The following is a 10,696-nucleotide window of genomic DNA, read 5'->3' on the forward strand; positions in this document are numbered from 1 at the left end:
TGACACCTTATCAGGAATTTGCAGAACATCTCTGATAGCCTCTATAAGAGCCTTTATTCCCTGTGACAAAGTAGCATCCCCCCCTTCAAATTCACTTCACCCTTCTCCATGTCTGACCCATCAGCATCAGAGTCATACTGCAGGATATGGGCCAGAGATCGTTTTTGCGGACAAATGGGAGGGGATTGAGATGCTGTTTTGGGGAGTCTCTGTTCATAAACTCATCCACAGTCTGTCTTAAGTATTGCGTCTCTTTCTCATTGCGGGTCAATTTTGTAGAAATATTGGAGATCATTCCTTTAATGGAATTAAGGTACTCCGGTTCAGCCCCGCTATTCTGGGACGGTGCACTTCCCCGAGTACCCAGTAGTGAGCCCCCTGGTGAAGAGGAAACACTCTGCAGTACAAGAAACACACTCTTTGCCTGACATAATGTAAATGTGACAGCACACACACACAGGAAAAGGTTAAATGCACAATTAACCCACAAAAAGCGCTTCCAGGGAGACACAGAGTTATTTGGAGTCAGCCCCCACCACGCCCTTATCGCTAATGCCAATCTTAGCTGGGTCGCAGACTAAGTACTGTGATATGGGCCATAGAACACTAATAATTGCTCCCCCCTGCTATGAACCCCTGGTACTGCTGAGGTAATCTGGAGTCACTCCGGAGGAGCTGCGCATCCCTGTCAGTCAGCGTCTGTGTCCACTGCAGAGGGAAAATGGCGCTGGTGAGCTGCTAGATCTGCTTATAGCGAAGGCCCCGCCCCCTCAATGGCGCGCGGTCTTCCCGCTTTTTATATACTGGCTGAGGTAATCTAGTGCTTAAAATGGAGAGAAGTCCGCTTTAAGGCTGTTTCCCAGTTTGGGTACTGTGTACCGAGACGCAGCTGTGTACTGTGCAAAAGAAGGTAATAGGTAATACCCAAGGGTATTCGGGCGCTGTGAGGCGAGGTGCTCAGCTAAGCGGCAGCCAATGTTAAGAGGGAAGTCACTCCCAATATGTATACACTGATAAAAGAAAAGGAGGGGGCTGCGCTTCAAGAGGAAAAGAACAATAATCCACTAAATGTGTACAATTTTATGACAATTTATTAAAAACACTAACTTATTAAAATACAGCAGTATTCTGTACAGTTATATTGTACCATGTGCATACATGAAAAGAATAAAGTTTACCGAGGGTATTGGTTCAAGACATGTGTCACATAAGCTCTATAGGATCCGTTCCAGATATTGCCCTTAAGTAATGTATGTCCAGTTGTAATCCACTAGAGAGAGTCCCTTTTAGATGGTGTTTAGAGAGTCCTTTACAGATTCCATATGCCGCTAGAGGATTGAAGATGGAATAAATGTCCCGTAAACAGTGGGTACCTCATGCAGTGCGGTGATTGTATGGTGCCTCTCTAGGACTCCTCTGGGTAGCTGGAAAGTGGTGAGGGCTGGTTCGGATCCAATTGAAGAAAGTCCTGCTCCAAAGGGTGAAAACTGACGCGTTTCGCTGCATATGCCTTGCAGCATTTTCAAAGGTGTACTGTGGTGTCTGGGTTTGGGCTTTATATACCCTAGACAAAATGGTGGCTTAATTGACACCTGGATGCACATTTCCTGTTAATCACACACACATCTCTTTCTGATAATAAAAACTACTAAAATATGTATCGGAGACAGACCTACTTGTATATAAGAACCTTTGGTAATATCAAACTTTTATTTCAAGTCCCAATAAGTATTTGTTGTTCATTAGACTCTTACTCTGAAATATATTGATCCAATCAGAGCTTTTGTTTACTACTCTGTAGTCTTGGAAACCGTTCTCAAGGGAATTTCATAGGTTAGATTGAGGGTCATATGATCAATGCTTGTCATGTGCTTAATATCACATGATCAATGGAGGCAACCTTTTATTATGTTTCTAGACTATGTAATTATAATCAGGCCCTTTAGTCTAATATTTGGGGATAGCGATTGCTGGTAACTTGTTGCAACCTCCTACACTCCTGCTTCCCATATTTATATGTTTACAGGGGCCCAGCGTTCACTCCCGGAACGTTACCATAGTAACGGTAGCCGGAGGTGACGTGGGTCTTAAGTGGCCAATAGTCTTTCTCGGGCCGTCGCCATAGTGACGTGACTCGGATTGAGCTTGTCCCTCTATGACACGTCACCCCAATGTGTCGGACGGGGGTTACATACCACCCTCCGTCCGTCGCCACATCCGTCGCCATGGTAACGCGGCTCAGTTTGGTTGCGTTCTCTCCGGCTGGGAACGTGATCGCGTATGCGGAAGTATATGCGTCACTCCCGGCTGGTATCCATAGTAACCATATAACACCATTGGAAGGTACATATACAGCATATTGGCACCATTTCTGGGAGCCTAATCTCATCATATTTAGCTGGTAGAACACACAGACAACAAACAGATGTTTATAATATATTATTTATAAAAGAAACTAATTATTCTTTATAAAGTTGGTTTTGTTATGAAGATCTGAATGAGACTAAAGGCCCATACACACTTGACGATAAAATGAGCGACGTCGTTCATTTCAGCCCTCATCAACGACGTCGCTCATTATATCGTCAAGTGTGCATGTATCCGATGACCACCGATGCGTGGCCCCGCGGGACGTTAACGACCCTCGCTTATCTGTGGAGCATGTATGCTCAATTTCCACTACGGTCGTTACCGACCAGAGACATCGTTGAATGTGTATGGTGTGAACGACCAACGACCAAGCCACTGTTCACCAGCCCTGTTCCCAGCTCATTATTTTAATAAACTGTTCAGCTTGGATGCTTCAACGATGAATGGTCTTTGGTCTTTGGTAGTGTGTATGCTCATGTCGTTTGCTCAGCTGTTCAAGGGAAGTCGTTAACTACGTGTGCATCGTCAAGTGTGTATGGGGCTTTAGTGTCAGTAAGTTCTCTCTGTTGCTGAACAGTATAAAAACTAAAAGATAGGAGCTGAGAAGAAGTTCAAGGAATGGAAGGAAGAAACAGCAAAACAAATTAAACAAGAATATTGAAAACTGGTAATTAGGAATTAATAACAATTATTGAAGGCTAGAGGTTAGAAATAAATGGGAACTGGAAGGTAGTTGGTATACGCTTGGATTGAATATTATTAGAGAAATACTAACTCCAAAATATAATCAATTATTATATTAGATGATCATGTTTAATTCCACTGCCTCATTAAGGCCATCTGGATGGATAGACCCCATCCTGAACATCCAGTAAACCTCCTGTTGGCACAGTTTTTTTTGAAACGGTCCCCTCCCCTATTTGTCATGGGAATATGTTCAATCCCTATTATTTTGAGGCTTTTTGGGTCCCCATTGTGGTAATCATTAAAATGTTGGGAAACGCTGTGTGTAGAAACCCTATTCAAAATGTTTCTACGATGCTCAAGAAACCTGATCCGAAGTTTTCTAGTGGTGCGGCCTACATAATACAGGCCACACCCACATTGGAGTATATATATGACATATGTCGAGTTGCAGTTAATATGGCTTCTGATTTTGTATTGTTTTTCCCCCTTGTCAGTATTTATATACTGTGTTTTTTCTATATATGTACACGTGATACACCTAGTGTTTCCACATTTATAAAATCCCATTATCGGCGGAAGCCAGGGTTCTCTAATGATATTAGCTTTCTTCTCAGGCCTTAAATGACTGGGTGCGAGGGAGTTCTTTAGGGATCGCCCCTTCCAAAAAATAAAAGCTGGTTTAATTGGGAGAACATCTCTTAATAAGTTGTCTTGTTTTAATATACTGTAATTTTTCTTTATGATAGATTTTATTTTGGGACAGTAATCATAAGTAGTGATAAAGGCTAAATGGTATTCTTTATCTATTTCAGAATTGTTATTTGATCCCCTCTCCTTAGAAAATAGTGTATCTCTATTTATCCCTCTCACCTCTTCCAATGTCTTATATAGTAAGGGTGTAGGGTGTCCTCGTTGTTCTAGTGAATCTAATCATATTTTTGGCTTGTAATTCAAAAGACTTTAAATCAGAACAATTACGTCTAAGACATATCAATTGGCTCCGGGGTATACTTTTTTTCCAAGGTGGATAATGTGCGCTGGAGTAATGGAGATAGGCATTTGATCCTACCTCCTTAATATGATTAGTGGTATGTATTCGTCCATTGCGTGCCTTTAAGCTCAGATCCAAAAAATGTATACAGTCAGAGTGGTACTGGTGAGTGAATTTTAAATTATACGTATTGTGATTAAGAGAATTAACAAATGCTTGTGCTGAAAGTGCATCCCCATCCCAAATGATAAACAGGTCATCATTGTACCTGCCATAGAGGACCAGGGATGCGCCATGCCCGTCGCCCCACACATGTTGGTCCTCGAATTGACCCATGTATAGGTTGGCGTAGCTAGGCACGAACCTAGTCCCCATGGTGGTACCCAAAATTTGTAGATAATGTGAGTCCAGAAACAGAAAATAATTATGGCGTAATATGAATGAAATAGAGTCGATAATGAATTTTTGATGGTTAACAGTAAGGATTGAACATATTCCCATGACAAATAGGGGAGGGGACCGTTCCAAAAAACTGTGCCAACAGGAGGTTTACTGGATGTTCAGGATGGGGTCTATCCATCCAGATGGCCTTAATGAGGCAGTGGAATTAAACATGATCATCTAATATAATAATTGATTATATTTTGGATTTAGTATTTCTCTAATAATATTCAATCCAAGCGTATACACCAACTACCTTCCAGTTCCCATTTATTTCTAACCACTAGCCTTCAATAATTGTTATTAATTCCTAATTACCAGTTTTCAATATTCCTATATAATTTGTTTTGCGGTTTCTTCCTTCCATTCCTTGAACTTCTCAGCTCCTATCTTTTCGTTTTTATACTGTCAGCAACAGAGAGAACTTACTGACACTTAGTCTCATTCAGATCTTCATAACAAAAACAACTTTATAAAGAATAATTAGTTTTTTATAAATAATATATTATAAACATCTGTTTGCTGTCTGTGTGTTCTACCAGCTAAATATGATGAGAATAGGCTCCCAGAAATGGTGCCAATATGCTGTATATGTACCTTCCAGTGCGCAATTCAAAATACATGGTGTTATATGGTTACCATGGATACCGGCCGGGAGTGACACGTATACTTCCTCATACGCGATCACGTTCCCAGCCGGAGAGAATGCGGCCAAACTGAGCCGCGTTACCATGGCGACGGATGTGGCGACGGACGGAGGGTGGTATGTTCCCCCCGTCCGATGCATTGGGATGACGTGTCATAGAGGGACAAGCTCAATCCGAGTCACGTCACTATGGCGACGGCCCGAGAAAGACTATTGGCCACTTAAGACCCACGTCACCTCCGGCTACCGTTACTATGGTAACGTTCCAGGAGTGAACGCTGGGCCCCTGTAAACATATAAATATGAGGAAGCAGGAGTGTAGGAGGTTGCAACAAGTTACCAGCAACCGCTATCCCCAAATATTAGACTAAAGGGCCTGATTATAATTACATAGTCTAGAAACATAATAAAAGGTTGTCTCCATTGATCATGTGATATTAAGCACATGACAAGCATTGATCATATGACCCTCAATCTAACCTATGAAATTCCCTTGAGAACGGTTTCCACGACTACAGAGTAGTAAACAAAAGCTCTGATTGGATCAATATATTTCAGAGTCTGAGTCTAATGAACAACAAATACTTATTGGGACTTGAAATAAAAGTTTGATATTACCAAAGGTTCTTATATACAAGTAGGTCTGTCTCCTATACATATTTTAGTAGTTTTTATTATCAGAAAGAGATGTGTGTGTGATTAACAGGAAATGTGCATCCAGGTGTCAATTAAGCCACCATTTTGTCTAGGGCATATAAAGCCCAAACCCAAACATCACAGTACACCTTTGAAAAAGCTGCAAGGTATATGCAGCGAAACGCGTCAGTTTTCACCCCTTGGAGCAGGACTTTCTTCAATTGGATCCGAACCAGCTCTCACCACTTTCCAGTTACCCAGAGTAGTCCTAGAGAGGCACCATACAATCACCGCACTGCATGAGGTACCCACTGTTTACGGGACATTTATTCCATCTTCAATCCTCTAGCGGCATATGGAATCTGTAAAGGACTCTCTAAACACCATCTAAAAGGGACTCTCTCTAGTGGATTACAACTGGACATACATTACTTAAGGGCAATATCTGGAACGGATCCTATAGAGCTTATGTGACACATGTCCTGAACCAATACCCTCGGTAAACTTTATTCTTTTCATGTATGCACATGGTACAATATAACTGTACAGAATACTGCTGTTTTTTAATGAGTTAGTGTTTTTAATAAATTGTCATAAAATTGTACACATTTAGTGGATTATTGTTCTTTTCCTCTTTAAGCGCAGCCCCCTCCTTTTCTTTTAGCAGCTGTGTACTGTGTCTGGAGACGCATTCCGCCCTGGTTAGAAGCCGTGCGTCTCCATACCCTCATGCCGCCATAATGGCCGGCGATCCGCTAACCGGGACGCCAGCAAAGTTCTCACCCCTCTTCATTCTTCTGGCTCTGTTAAGGGTGGCAGTGTGCTGCGTACGCTCGCCGTGGTGGGGATTGCGAATAGTTCCCTCAGGAGCTAGCATCCTGTCAGCGGGGAACGGGACCATTAACCCTTTGGGAGGTTGGGCCAATCCCCCCCACCCACCCCCATCCCACGAAGCAGACAGGTTGGTGCCATCCAGCCCTGCCTGAAAATAACAAACTGCTAAAATAAATGCAGAAAACTCTTCAGGAGTGTCCTTAAACGTGACTGGCTCCTCCGGGCACATTTTCTAAACTGAGTCTGGAGGAGCCAGCCCACACTATCAAATTCTTAAAGTGCTCTTGGCTCCTAGTGGACCCGTCTATACCCTATGATACTAAATGGAACCCCAGTATCCTCTAGGACGCAAGAGAAAAAACAGATTTGCTATTAAACTTAAATGAATTGGTTTTAGGGTGCATATAGCTATACCCATCATATACAACTATATACTTATCATTTGTCCGGCAGGGTCCACACGTTATCCACAGGATAACATTGGGATATGATGAAGCGACAGCGGATTTGCACCAATCGGTCAAAGCTTTTCGGCCTCCCAGCATGCAATGGGCCCATCCATATATCCCCGCCTCCTGGCTCAGGCAAATCAGTTTTTAGTTTGGTGCGACAGGAGCCGTACCATGGTCACAGGGCTGCTGGTTTTTAGCAGCCCTAAGCTTTTTTATTTTATTTTTATAGTCTTACCATTTTTTATGAGCAATCTTTCTAAACAGCGTCTTATACGTACCTTAGAAAGAGTCGCTCCAACAACTCTCCGCCGGGTCACGACAACGCTTACCCACGAGTGCAGTGCTGTTTCGGCGGGCGTCTGTGTCTGATATACTAGCAGATCCAGCAGATGTTACCAGGCTGTGGCCAGAGCACGGGGAGAAGGTAAGGCATCGGCTGCCACCTCGGGTGCACCAGCGCTAGGCCTTAGGGATCAGAGGCTCCAGGAATAGTACGAGTCCGCAATCCCTAGGGTTGATGTCAGCAGTGGTGAGTCAGGCGCTCTCCTGGTCGCCCCTCCACCCAGTTCATGACCAGTTTCCTCCGAGTCTCCTGCCATGAACTGTTTCCTGCTTCCGTCTCAGATGCTGTGCACAAAGGGGACCCAGTTGCAGCATAGGTGGCTGTGTGACTGGTGTGTCTGTGTTCACTATAGGTTCATGGAGTGGCAGTGTACACTAGTAGCGTCTGGATCCACTCAGCGTTCGCTAACGTATTGATCAGTCATGGAAACGAGGCGAGTCTCCCTGTATCCCACTCTACTGAGTACGGGTAATATAGCACTAAGGGGTACATTTACTAAGCAGTGATAAGAGCAGAGAAGTGAGCCAGTGGAGAAGTTGCCCATGGCAACCAATCAGCACTGAAGTAACATCTATAATTTACATACTATAAAATGATACAGAGCTGCTGATTGGTTGATGGGGAAATTTCTCCACTGGCTCCGTTCTCCACTGTTATCACTGCTTAGTAAATGTACCCCTAAGTGTCTATCTACCTATTTGAGTATGAATAGATAAGTGCCTTTTGCATACGAGTCTGTAAACTGTACATTTACTGTTGTTATTATATGGTATCCCTGGATATACAGGATGCTTACCCTACATGTTCCTATAACACTGTCCCATCAGTGCCATCTCAGGTTCGCTATCCTCCAACAGCATTTTCAGTTCCAGGCCCTACCTTTTGGGTTAACCACAGCCCCCAGAGTATTTACCAAGATTATGGTGGTAATGTCAGCTTATCTTCGCCAGCAGGGGATAAGAATTTTTCCATACCTCAACGATCTTTTAATCCTGGCACAGTCCCAGGAATTGCTCCTATGTCATCTGCAAGAGACAATAACGTGTCTGCAGAAGCACGGGTGGCTCATAAATTGGGCAAAATCATCTCTGGTTCCGTCACAGCGGATGACTCACTTGAGGACTGTACTAGATTCAAGTCTTCAGAGAGTAATTTTACCTCTGAACAAGATATCCAAGGTTCAGTCAAGGATTCAGGACTTGCTACACAGTCAAAAGGTATCCATTCCCACAGCAATGCGTGTGATGGGTTTGGTGTCGTCAACATTCGACATGGTGGAGTATGCACAATTCCATTTGAGGCCTCTGCAGCGTCTGATTCTTGCCAAATGGAATGGGTTGCATCAGACGATAAAAACACAGACTATGGTTCTTACGATAGAAGTAAGAAGGTCATTAGCCTGGTGTCTACAGACGTCCCATCTGGACAAGGGGAGAACCTTTTGGATATCAGAGTGGGAAATTCTGACAGATGCCAGTCTCCAGGGCTGGGGAGCAGTGTCAGAAGGTTGCGTTTCCAGGGGCAATGGACCAAGGAAGAAGGTTGCCTGCCAATAAATATATTGGAACTTCGGGCCATATACATGGCACTGATTCAGGTAAAGGACATTCTTCGGGGAAAACCGGTCCATATCCGCTTGGACAATGCAACGGCAATAGCATACCTCAACCATCAGGGAGGAACTCGAAGCCGAAAAGCGATGAAGGAGGTAAGTCACATACTAAATTGGGCAGAACTTCATCATCCAGCCTTGTCCGCTGTGTTCGTTCTGGGAGTCCTAAACTGGGAAGCGGACTTTCTCTTTCGACACACCATTCAGGCAAGCGAATGGGCTCTACATCCGGACTCTACTAGACAAGTGGGGGTTGCCAAAGATAGATCTCATGGTGTCCCGTCTGAACAAAGTGCTCACATATTGGTCAAGAACAAAGGATTACAGAGCAATCTTTGTGGATGCCCTGTCAGTGAGATGGGACTTTCATGTGTTTCCTCCAATCACCCAATTACCCAGGGTGGCGAGAAAGATAAAGAAAGGGAAAGGTGCCGTGATACTAATAGCTCCGGCTTGGCCCAGAAGGCATTGCTACACAGATCTGCAGAGAATGTCGATGGATGCTCCACTTCTGCTCCCTCAACGTTCAGATGTACTGATGTAGGGTCCTTGTTATCACAGACATCTGGATCTCAGACTGACTTTGACAGCGTGGCTCTTGAAACCTCTATCCTGAAGTCAATAGGATTCTAACAACAGGTAATTCAAACTATGCTCAGAGCAAGGAAACCTTCCTCAGCTCGCATTTATTACTGAATATGGCAAGCCTATATTCATTGGTGCAGTGTACGGAAAATGGACCCTAGGTCTTTCAGAGTTTCCAGGGTCTTAGCATTCCTTTAGGCAGGAATGGATAAAGGTTTGAAGGCGGCTTCCTTGAGGGTGCAAGTGTCAGCACTGACTGTATGGTTCCAAAAGAAAATTGCCAATTTACATGATGTGCGTACTTTTTTCCAGGCCTCCTTTTGTTCCTCCTACAGTGCCTTGGGACTTAAATCTAGTCCTGAAAGCCCTTCAAGTTGCCCTATTTGAACCACTTAATAAAGTGAATCTTAAATGGTTGACAGCTAAAGTTCTCTTTCTACTGGCTATGGCGTCAGCTAGAAGAGTATCAGATTTAGAGGCTTTATCATGTTGTTCCCCATTTCTGATTTTTTAACCAGATAAAGCAGTTCTCAGAACTAGATCTGGGTATTTTCCAAAGGTGGTATCTAAATCCACCTTTATGAAGAAATTGTAGTTCCGGCTTTTCAGGTATCGGGCCTTTCTGCAGGAGATGCATCGCTGGACGTGGTCTGTGCATTAAGGATCTACGTGGACCGTACCAGTACCATCAGAAAGTCAGATACTCTCTTCATGCTCTACGGGTTTCACAAGAGAGGATGGCCTGCTGATAAGCAGACACTGGCAAGATGGCTTCAGATGACTATTTCAGAAGCATATTCTCGAGCTGATCTCCCTGTTCTGGCTAATGTCTCTGCTCACTCTACTCGTAAGGTAGGTCCATCATGGGCAGCACAAAATGGTGCTTCAGCAGAACAGATATGTAAGGCAGCCACATGGTCTTCCATTAACACATTCATTAGACATTATGCCTTGGATACCTTTGACTCTCATGACGCTGAATTCGGGTGAAGGATTCTCCTGTCCAATCAGGAGCGTCCCCACCACTAAATTGCTTTGGGAAATTCCATTGTTATCTTGTGGATAACCTGTGGATCCTCCCGGAGAAATATACGTTATG

Source organism: Pseudophryne corroboree, chromosome 1 (genome assembly GCF_028390025.1).
Source record: "Pseudophryne corroboree isolate aPseCor3 chromosome 1, aPseCor3.hap2, whole genome shotgun sequence".
In the NCBI taxonomy this organism is placed as follows: Eukaryota; Metazoa; Chordata; class Amphibia; order Anura; family Myobatrachidae; genus Pseudophryne; species Pseudophryne corroboree.